We start from the raw sequence: 11993 nt of genomic DNA, 5'->3' as shown, positions 1-11993 counted from the left end.
TCATTGCTCTTCAGTACTTTGGAGAGGTCTCTGATAGCAGACTTTCCCAGTGTAATACATCTTTTAATTTCCTGGCTGCTGGTGCCAGGAGTGTTGATTGTGGAGCCAAGCAAACTAAAGCTGTGAACAATCTCAACCTCTTCACATCTATCATGATGCTGCCAATTATATACACTCTGGTGCCTATCTGATTAAACAGTCATGTGTATGAGTCAATTATTCAATTTCCTTGATGGTGTTAGACATAGAAGGTAGACATCTAAGTATTATGTTTCAAGAGCACATAAAAGGTGCCAATAAAAGGAGATAGAAGTTTTACATTTTCACTTAATCAAGAAGACAGGAAGTTCACAATTAGAGAAATCAGAGCTGTGGTCAACAGAATTCTGACAGCAGTAGCTGCATGTGTTCCCAGCACCATGCATTTCTCTTCTCTCACTTTTTTTTTTGTTTTTGTTGTTCTTTGTGGCAGTGGCACATTATGTCACCTGTAAATATTCATGGACACATTGCATTTTATTTTGGTTATTCTAAATTGACCCACTGTTGACTTTGACAGCCTTCATGAAAATTTGTTTTGCTATCTAAGATGCAACTCTTGGTCTCTCTTTATCTTCTTTTTAAGAAGAAAAAAAAAATCAACTCATCAACTCACTGTTGTAAAATCAGAGCCAACTCATAACTGACCTTTCGGTGGGTTTCAGAGACTGTCAAACACCCAGGAGGAGATTGCCTGTCTTTCTCCCATGTAGCAGCTGGTGGATTTGAACCCACTGCCTTTGGGTTGCCAATGCACCTCCTAGATTGCCAAAGGCTCAAGGAAACAATTAATCCCAAAGCACTAATGAGCCATTAGGACCATAGTTCCCACTACCTTGAGCCAGTTTATTAATTTTAATTGTTGAATAATTGTTGTTGTTGTTCTCGTTAGGTGCCATCAAGTTGAGTACAACTCATAGCGAACCCATGAACAAAAGATCTGAACTCTGCGCCAAAAGATCTATCCTGTGCCAGCCTCACACTTCCTGACACACAAGAGTCCATTGCAGCAGTCACCGTGTCAGTCTACCCGGTTGAAGGTCTTCTTTGCTGACCCTCCACCTTCCCAACAGCATGTCCTTCTTCAAAGAATAGTCCCTCCTGGCAACATGCTATGTGAATGAAAGCCTCATCTTTCTTTCCGCCGAAGAGCACTCCGATTTCACCCCCTCAAGACATATCTGTTTGTTCTCTTGGCCATCCATGGGAGGTTCAGTGCTCTTCTCAAACACCACAGCCTGTGCATCAATTCTTTTTCTATCATCCTTATTCATTGTCCAGCTCTCAGATGCATTGCAAGTAACTAGAAAGACTATGGCTTGTTATATCATAGTCTATATATTCATTTTCCCATTATTTGTGGTTGTTAAGCGTCATGCAGTATGGTAGTTTTTCTTTCCTATGTAATTTGTCCATGTGGCTGTTTTGGGTGCCTGCTAGTGATGCTGACTGATACCATCCCATATGTTCACACAGAACTGCCCCATAAGCTTTCTTTTCAGGCCACAGTCTGTATAGAAGTTGTTTGCCAGGTCTTTTTATCCAACGAGCCGCTGGAAATGATCGAACAACCGACCTTTAAGTTAGCAAATGAATGTTTCACTCTTGAGCTAGAAGACCTCCTTTAGTCCTGTTAATGGCTTAGAACTTGGACTATGAAGCCAGACTGCCTGTGGTTGAATTCAGACTTTGAAACATTGAGAGAGTTAACTGGAATCTTGGAGAAGTTCCTTAATTATGTTTTAAATTTATTCCTCTGTGGATATTAACAAACCTGTACAGTCATTTCTCTCCATACTTTTAAAGACATTACTTCATTATTGTCTAGCATTTATTGTTTTGTTTGGTTTTTTTAACAAAATGGGTTCTTTTTTATTTCTTTTTTTTCCTTTTTCTTGTTGTGTCATCTTGAGTTGGATTCAGCTGGCACAGGAGAAGACTGCCTCTCCTTCTCCAGCAGAGAATCTAGTGGATTCAAACCACTCACCTTCGGGATTGTCGCCCAGCTTCTTGCCACTAATGTTTACTCCCTTAATGTTTACGGCTGCTGATAAGAAAACAAATTCTTGATTGATAATGTATCTTTTTTTCTTATCACACCTTCTAGGATTCTTAATGTTACATTTTGTTATAATGTCTCTGTGTGGAATTTATTTTTACAGTATTTCCTGCCTTATACATAATGTGCTTAAGAAGACAACTTGTTCTTTAACTTGGAGAAATTATGTATGATCATTTCTTTAAATGTACCTTCTCTGACAAGCCCTTCACTTTCTATTTTGGAGTTCTTCTTAGGCATTTTGTGGGGAAATTCTCCATCTTATCTCCAAATCTCTTAAATTCTCATTCATGGTTTTTTTTATTTTGCCTTTCACTGCAGCATTCTGTGTTAATTTCTCATCACTGCTTTTACTTTGTCTTTAACTGTGTCAGATCTAGATTTATCCCATCTGTTGCTTTTTTTGTTTTTTTAGTCTGGATTCAGTGGCAACCACAGCAATGACAACATAAATGTACAACAATGAATGAATGGAAATTTAAGTTCTCCATAAACTTTCTTTAAAATCTCAATTAAAACAAACAAACAAAAACATTTATGCACTTTTTTAAAATTCAGTGGGATGGGTTTGGGTGTTCTTTTTTTTACTTTTAAGATTTCTAGTGGCCTCTTTCTGACACAACCCTGCTTGCTGAAACTGAGGAGGACCTGAAGCGCTTGCTATAGAATGTCAAGGACTGCAGCCTCCTATATGGATTGAAGCTCAACATCAAGAAAACAAAGATTCTCACCACTGGGTCAATTGGCAGCATCAGTATGGACGGTGAAGAGATTGAGATGGTTAACAGTTTTAGTTTACTTGGTTCCAGAGTCAACACTCTTGGTAACAGCAGCCAGGAAATCAGGAGATGGATTGCATTGAGAAAGTCAGCTGTGAGGGACCTCTCAAGAGTACTGAAGAGAAACGACGTCAGGCTGGAGACTAAGGTGTGCCTGATCTGGGCTATAGTCCTCGCAATTATATGCTAAGCATTGGAGAGTTGAACAGTGAATATGGATGATAGAAAGAGAATTGATGCCTTTGAGTTGTGGTGCTGGAGAAGAGTGTTGAATATACCGTGGACTGCTAGGAAAACAAGCAGTTTTGTCCTGGAGAAGGTGAAGCCAGAATGTTCCCTGGAATCAAGGATTCTGAAGCTTCGTCTGACATATTTTGGGCATGTTGCAAGGAGGGACTGGTCCTTGGAGAGGGACATCATGCTTGGGAGAGTGGAGAGACGGCGCAGGAGAGGAAGACCCTCGATGAGAAGAATCAGTTCGGTGAGTGGAGTGGTGGGAATGAGTGTGTTTGAGACGGCGAGGTTGGCACAGGATAGAACAGTGTTTAGGGTTCTTGTCCTTTCTGATAGATTTGTTTGCTGGAAGTGAGAAATAATGGGCTCACTCAACATAAATACAGCAACAGAATTGTGGTTGTTAAAAAAAATTTAAAAAAAAAAAAAGAATTGTGGTTGTTAATAGTGTTCGTTGCCATCACGTTGGTTCAGGCTCCATATGTGAGAGCAGAAATACTACAAGGGTTTCCAATCTGTGACCTTTAAGAAGCAGGTCATCAGGTCTGTCTTCTGAATTGTCTCTGGGTAGGTTTAAACTGCCAACTTTAACTACTAATCTGGTGCTCAATTGTTTGTGACACCAAGGGACTCCAGTGCACCAATGGTTTCAAACATTTTAGAATATGCATCTTCTCATTTGGGCTGAAAATTCATTTGCTCATGACAGCAACTGTCTTTTGTGGCTTAAAAGCTCTAACACTGATAACTAGTAACACATGTAGTAGGCTTGAAAAGAGGGAGAGTAGGAGCAGAGGAGTGAGGATGGGCAGAGTGATAACCACAGGGCCAAACAATTTGATGGCTAGAGGCAGAGGTGAGGTGGGTAAAGGAAATGGGAAAGATCTGGTGTGAAAAACAATGTATACAAACTTTGTAAGTAAACCAGCATAAAATAAAAATTTTATTTAAATTGAAAAAATAAGTCCAAACATTTATGCTTGACTGGAGCTTCAAAAGCATAAGTAAACAAAACTTAAAGAACTGATCATGGTATATAATGCAGTCAGTCCCAGGGTAATAAAGAGATCTGTTTTTTTTAAGGTGTTTTTAAATTCCAATATGTAGGTAAGTCAGAACTGGTACACAAGATTTCTTCTGTTGTTGTTGTGTGCCAAAGAGTTGAAACTGACCCACAGCTGACCGTCTGGCAGGTTTTCAGAGGAGATTGCCCAGCTTCTCCGACCTGGAACAGCTGGTGCAGCGCAGCTTCTTGCCACTAGGCCACTAGAGTGCTCCCTTAGCCTTACTTCTTCTTCTTCTTCTTGTTAAGTGTCGTTGTTGTAGAAGACTCATAGCGACCCTATGAACAAAAGCCCTGAACACTTGGATAACTTTCATCGTTTCTCCAAGTTCATAGGGTTTCTGGAGGCAAGCTGTTTTCAAAGTGGATGACACTCATGCTTCCAAGCCTGTTTAATCGGGGAGCTCTGGAGACCTGTTGTTGCTGTTGTTATGTGCCGTCGAGTCGCTTGCGACTCATAGCGACCCTATGTACAACAGCCCTAAACTCCGCTCTGTCCTGTGCCAATCGCACTGTCTCTGACACTCCCATCCCAATTATCCCAGTCACTGAATCAATCCACCTCATAGAGGGCCTTCCTCTCCTGTGCTGTCCCTCCACCCTCCCAAGCATGATGTCCCTCTCTAAGGACCGGTCTCTCCTCACAACATGTCCAAAGTATGTTAGACGGAGCCTCAGAATCCTTGCCTCCAAGGAGCCACCCGGTTTAACCCTTTCCAGGACAAATCTATTTGTTTTCCTAGCAGTCCATGGTATTCTCAATACTCTTCTCCAGCACCACAGTTCAAAGGCATCAATTCTCCTTCTATCCTCCTTGGTCATTGTCCAACTCTCTGATGCATAACAAGTGATTGCGAAGACCATGGCTTGTATCAGACACACCTTAGTCTCCAGAGAGACCCCATTGCTCTTCAGTACCTTGGAGAGATCCCTAACAGCAGACTTTCCCATGGCAATGTGCCTTTTAATTTCCTCGCTGCTGGTGCCAAGACTGTTGGCTGTGGAGCCAAGCAAACGAAAGCTGTGAACAATCTCAATCTCTTCACCATCCATCCTGATGCTGCCAATTGGTCCAGTGGTGAGAATCTTTGTCTTCTTGACATTGAGCCTCAATCCATATTGTAGGCTGCATTCCCTGACACTGCAGCAGGCGCTTCAGGTCCTCTTCAGTTTCAGCAAGCAGGGTTGTGTCATCTGCATATAAATATTAACAATGGTCACAGAGAGTTTTAAAGTTTAATTCCGATTTTCCCAAGACACAGCTTACCTTCAAGCAAAGTCCAATAAAAAAAACAATAATCATCTGAAGTTAGGATAATGTAGAAATAGAAATTCGTACTTCCGGAGCTGGTTTGGTTCTCCCCCTCCCCCTTTATACCATGTAGATGTTATATGTTAAACTCCTTCTTTATTACAAACAGAAACAATACTAATATTTATCTGTTTCTTGATGATGTTGTCCAGGTCAGGAATATCCAAAAATTATTCATGATACTCACAGGACATTTCCAAGTTGTTCACTAAAACACCAATTTCAAGACCTGCCACGCAGCACCAGTTCTGTCATAAATATCTTCTGAGCCAAAGGTAGTAGCAATGCTCTTTGTTTCCACTTTGAATTTTTCTTTTCTTTCGCTGGAAACCTGGTTCAGTTCATCCTGGGATAAACTTTCATTCCATGCTTTGCTAACTCTTCTGCATAGGACTTTCCAAGCCCATCCGTCCTACCTGTGACAACTGCCCATTCCCTCAGCCCTGATCCGACCCTGCTCTCGTTCCCTAATCCACAGACTCGAAAGGCTGTAGAGACCAAGTACAGAGATTCAGGGCCAGGTAGGCCGCGGTACCGGCGCCCACCCAGTACAGGAAGCAGGCGGCCAGGACCACGCTCTCCATGGCTTTCGACTTTGTTAAAACAAAGGGGAGGGGGGAGCTCTTGTGGCAGAGTCTGTAGGGATGAGTGGTATTAACCCAGGCGTCTTGACTCTCTGATGCTTCCAAATCCTTCAGTGGCTCATTCCGTTTACAGCCTGGGAAACCCAATGATGGATCTACTTTCCACACAACAGCAATGAATGAATGAATGGGGAGGGCGTGAAACAAGGCCAGAACCCCGGTGGTGCTGCATCAGAATAACTTACAAATACTACATAACCAAAAAACAAAGTTTTTTGGTTTGTTTGGTGTGTGTTTATTTGTTTGTTTGTTTAGCTCACTGCCCTCAAGTCAGAACCAACACCCTAGTGGATCTCCAGCGGGTTTTCAAGGCTGCATGAGATTATCCATCTATTTCTTATAGAGCAAATGGTGGATTCGAACCGCCAAAGAGGCGAAACGTCTGAGTTAACTGGTCGCCTCCCTATATTCATGACTTATTTCCCTAGGAACATGTAAAAATAGAGGTCAGGGAAGATATATTGCCCTAAGAGCCCCTGTGAGAAAATTTCAGGCCAGACACCAAACTCTCTGCCCTGGTGTAGATTTTAACCTGGTCTCCAGGAAGCCCTGGGTCTGGTTTCCACCGCTGTGCAGCTAAATGGAGGAGACTGCGCATGCGCAGTCCCTGGGATTCCGACTACCTTCTGTTCAGCAGCGCTACTTGCTACACAGCCAGAGTTTAGGAGCCTGTAATGTCTGTAAGGAAAATAGTACAAGCCCTCTGGAAGGCAGCTTGGCTAAAAAGCTTAACATAGAAATCCCATTTGGAGGAGATTGCCCATCCTTCTCCCGTGCAGCGGATGGAGGCCTCAAACCCGGTGCCTTCCGCATTGCAGCGCAGCTCCCTAACATTACTATAGCAATAACAACAACAACAACAACAACAATAAAATTTCCATCTACAATAATGGCTTTATGCAGTATTTTTCCTTATGTGACGGAGTTCATTCAGTATAATGCCCCTCCCATGTTAGGTAGTGAGGATGTACAGGGGTGGCGGAAGGGGAGAATTAAACATGGGGGTGCACAATTTCATGAGAGGGATGAGGGAAATGGGAAGAATTTGGTGTGGAAGGAAAAAAAATGTATTTACATTTCGTAAATAAGCTACTATTTTAAAAAAAGATATCCCGTATGACCCATATTACCCCAAGGAAATTAAAACTGAGATACGAACAGAGAGATGTACACCTATGTTCATAGCAGTGCTATTCACAATACCAAGAAAATTAAAACAGCTCGAATGGTCATAAAAAACAAATGGACGGAGAAATTGTAGTACATTCACACGAAGGAACACTATGTAGCACTAAAGAACAATGATTTCATAAAAACTCTATAACATGGGAGAGGCTAGAGAGCATTATGATGAGTGAATTAACTCAGTCTCATGAAGACTGCATAAGACCATTATTGTAAAAATAGAAGGATAACTAAAGATGGGTGTAAATGCCAAAAAGAGTAAGAAGAAAAATGAGAAGGGTAGAAATCACTAGGATAGCAGAGCACTTTAGTGGGCAGATGGGGGCAGGGGGTGACGGAATAGGAAAGATTCAGTGGGGACTGGAAAAGACCAGGTAATAATAGGAATAGAACAATAGTAATTAATCATATAAAATACAGTGTATACATGTGATTGTATGGAACACATTATAAATGAAAAATTATATAAAATGCAATGTACATGAACGAAATATGATGTAAAAGAATTATTATATGCAAATAAATTTTTTAAACGGTAGATTGGATTTTTTTAAGTCTCTGAGGAGTCCTTCTCAGAAGCGTACTTTGGGCCCTGTGTTTCATTTATGTTATGTGTAAGGTCAGCAACTCTTTCCATGGTTGATCTTAGACATGTTCATCAGTCCTTTAGAAAAGTCACGTCTGCATTACCACCCTGCATTGTTGTTAGGTGCTATCGAGTTGGCTCTTACTGCAGCCCATTAACAAGCAAACGAAACAGTGCCGAGTCCTGCATCATCCACAATCATTGCTGGCTTTATGTCCACTATTGCAGCCACTGCATGAGTCCATCTCACTGAAGGCTGCCTTCTTTTCTGCTGACCTTCCACTTTACCAAAGAGGGTATCTTTCATCCTAGGAAGTTGTAATGAAACTATGTATCACCCCAAATAGTCTTAATATGGAAATTATTTACACTTTCACACACACAAAAAGACAATGTTCTTAAGAGCCTAAAAACAGGTGATTTAGAAATATTTACAGATTTCTTCAAGCATTTTTAAACTGTAGCTTTGGTACTGAGAAAACATCCTAATAACCTAGATGTCTTTATTTGGCATATGTTTCTAGGGCGTTGAAAGTTTGAATAATGAGTGCATTACTCAGCTGGTGTGTCCAGTGTATGAGTGCTGTGTGTTGTTGTTGTTGTTGTTGTTATGTGCCGTCGAGTCGCTTGCGACTCATAGTGACCCTATGTACAACAGCCCTAAACCTTGCTCTATCCTGTGCCAATTGCACTGCCTCTGACACACCCATCCTGATTACCCTAGTCACTGAATCAATCCACCGCATAGAGGGTCTTCCCCTCCTATGCCAACCTCTCACCCTCCCAAGCATGATGTCCCTCTCCAAGGACCTGTCCCTCCTTACAACATGTCCAAAGTATGTCAGACAAAGCCCCAGAATTCCTGCCTCCAAGCAGCAGCCTGGTTTAAGCCTCTCCAGGATGAACCTGTTTGTTTTCTTGGCAGTCCCTGGTATATTCAATACTCTTCTCCAGCACCAAAGCTCAAAGGCATCAATTCTCCTTCTATCCACCCTAGTCACTGTCCAACTCTCTGATGCATAACAAGTGACTGCAAAGACCATGGCCTGTATCAGGTGCACCTTAGTCTCCAGAGACACACCATTGCTCTTGAGTACTTTAGAGAGGTCCCTAACAGCAGACTTTCCCATCACAATACATTTTTTTATTTCCTGGCTGCTGGTGCCAAGAGTGCTGACTGTGGAGCCAAACAAACTAAAGCTGTGAACAATCTCAATCTCTTCACCATCCATCCTGATGCTGCCAATTGGTCCAGTGGTGAGAATCTTTGTCTTCTTGACATTGAGCCTCAATCCATACTGAAGGCTGCAGTCCTTGACCCTCTGCAGCAAGTGCATGAGGTCCTCCTCCTTTTCGGCAAGCAGGGTTGTGTTATCTGCATAATGCAGATTGTCAATAGATCTTCCACAAATCCTGACGCCACACTTCTCCTCACAGAGCCCAGCCTCTCAGATAATCTGTTCTGCATACAGGTTGAAAAGGTATGGAGATAGGACACATTGCTGTCGTACACCTTTCCCAGTTTTGAACCATGCAGTGTTTCCCTGCTCTGTACTGATGACTGCCTCCTGGTCCAAGTATAGGTTTCGCATTAGCATGATTAAATGTTCTGGGATTCCCATTCTTCTCAGAGTCAGCCACAGTTTGTCATGATCCACACAGTCAAACACCTTTGCATAATCAATGAAACACAGCTATACATTCCTCTGGTATTCCCTGCTTTCAGCTAAGATCCATCTAACGTCAGCTACAATATCCCTAGTACCACGACCCCTTCTAAACCCAGCCTGGACTTTTGGCAGTTCTCTGCTAATGTGCTGTTCCAGCTGTTTTTGGATAATCTTCAGTAGAATCTTGCTTGCATGTGAAATCAGTGATATTGTTCTATAGTTTCCACACTCTGTTGGGTCACCCTTCTTTGGAATGGGAACAAATATAGATCTCTTCTAGTCAGTTAGCCAAGTGGTTGTTCTCCAGATTTCTTGGCACAACTTGGTGAGCACGTCCAGGGCAGCATCTGTTAGCTGAAGTACCTCAATTGGTATACCAATTGTGCTATGTAGAGTAATTTTTAAATGCCTTCCAGAAAAGAAGTATTCAAGAAGAAAAAAAAATTTAAAATTAGGAAAGGAGAATTCAAAAGATTTTTTTTAAATTATAAGTTTTGTAGGTCGGAGCTCAGGTGGCCTGGTGGTAAGAAAGCTGTGCTGGATTCCCCAAGGCACATGGTCCAAATCCACCAGCTGTTCTGCGGGAGAAGGATGGGCAATCTCTCCCTGTGCGATTAATTGCCTCTAAAAACCCGCCAGAAGGGCAGCAATGGTTTGGTTCCAACTCGATGATAGACAACGACAACAACAACAAAAGTTTGGTAGACTACAACCAGGGGAGATTAAAATAGATGAATGGCATCTTCTAAGAATCAAATCCCTATGCACATTCAAACACTTTTCAAACAGGGTTAAAAAAAAATTCACAGATTGGGGAAAAAAATTTGGTATTGACATGTCTGGTAAAGGAAATATATCTAGAATTTATAGAATACTTAAGCACTTCAACAAGATAAACAACCCAGTCGCAAAATGGGCACAGGATATGAACACACACTTCACCAAAGAAGACATTCAGATGGTGAACAAACACATGAAAAAAGGTTCAAAACTCCTAGCTCTAAGAGAGATGAGAATCAAAACAACTATGAGATATCATCTCATCCCAGTAACAACAGCGAAGTTCAACAGAACAGAGAACAATAAATGCTGGCGAGGTTGTGGGGAAACTGGAACATTTATTCACTGGTAGTGGGAGTATAAAATGGTGCAACCATTATGAAAGGCAGTATGGCACTTTTTCTATAAGTAGGAAATAGAAATACCATTGGACATAGCCATTCCATTAATGGTAATATATCCTAAAGAAACCAGAACTGCCACTCAAACAGATATATGTACACCCATGTTTATTGCTGTATTGTTCACAATAGCTAAGAAATGGAAGCAACCAAAATGTCCATCAACAAATGAATGGACAGAGAAGCTGTGGTATACTCACACAATGGAATACTACACAACACTGAAAAACAAGGAACTCATGGAATATTATACAAAATGGGTGACCCTGAAGGACATTATGCTGAGTGAATTATCTGAGTCACAAAAGGACAAATACTGCATACAGTTATAAAACAGGACTGACATGGAGTTTGGGGGAAACTAAGAAAATAGGAGGAAAATCATGAATACTGCATTTAAATAGATGAGGGAAAGAACTGTCTAAAAGAAATATATTATTATATATTATTTGCATGACAACAGCCCAGACTAAGAGGTATATATCAAAGTGGACTGGGTATGGGTGGGAGGAAATTGTGCAACAATGAAAATATTTTTAAAGATAAAAAGGTGAACTGGGATGGATGTAGGGAGGAAAATGTGCAACAATGAATGAATGGAAATCGAAGTTTTCTGCAAACTTTTGTTAAAATGTTGTTGTTGTTATTATGTGCCATCAAGTCACTTTGTAACTCATAGCGACCCTATGTACAACAGCCCTAAACCCTGTTCTATTCCTTGCCAGTCTTATACTTGAGGGCTCAGCCTCAGTTAACATATCTGCTTGTTTAATTGTGCTTTGTTGTACATAGGGTTTTGTTAAAATATCAATTAAAGAAAGGGGGGGCGGAAGCTTGGTTGGCAGGTAACAAGTCAAGTCAACAAATCTGTATTGAATGTCCATAAGAAACAAGAGATATGCATCAAATAATTCTTTGGATCACTCCAAATAATTGATGTTTTTCAACTGTAGCACTGGCAAAGAATGTTAGCTACATCGTGGACTGCCAAATGAACAAACAAGTCTTCCTTGAAAGAAGTGCAGCAAGAATACTCCTTGAAGTCTTAGCGATAGCAATAAGACAAGAGAAGGGCATAAGAGGTATCCAAATTGGCAAAGAGGAGGTAAAATTATCTCTCTATGCAGATGATATGATAGTATACTTAGAAAACCCTGAAGACTCAGCAAGAAAACTATTGGACAAAGTTGACCAATTCAGCAAAGTAGCAGGATGCAAGATCAACATACAAAAATCAGTTG

General features: G+C 41.2%; 1 pseudogene; it reads right to left on the bottom strand.

The window, feature by feature from the left end:
- Positions 1-2823: 2823 nt before the first annotated feature.
- LOC102874751 lies at positions 2824-6070 on the bottom strand (annotated as a pseudogene).
- Positions 6071-11993: the final 5923 nt, after the last annotated feature.

The sequence above is a fragment of the Elephantulus edwardii genome, unplaced genomic scaffold (assembly GCF_000299155.1).
Source record: "Elephantulus edwardii isolate Elephantulus edwardi_28Jun2011 unplaced genomic scaffold, EleEdw1.0 scaffold00134, whole genome shotgun sequence".
NCBI classification, from domain to species: Eukaryota; Metazoa; Chordata; class Mammalia; order Macroscelidea; family Macroscelididae; genus Elephantulus; species Elephantulus edwardii.
The sequence above is the reverse complement of the archived record's forward strand: the minus strand, read 5'-3'. Positions and strand labels throughout refer to the sequence as shown.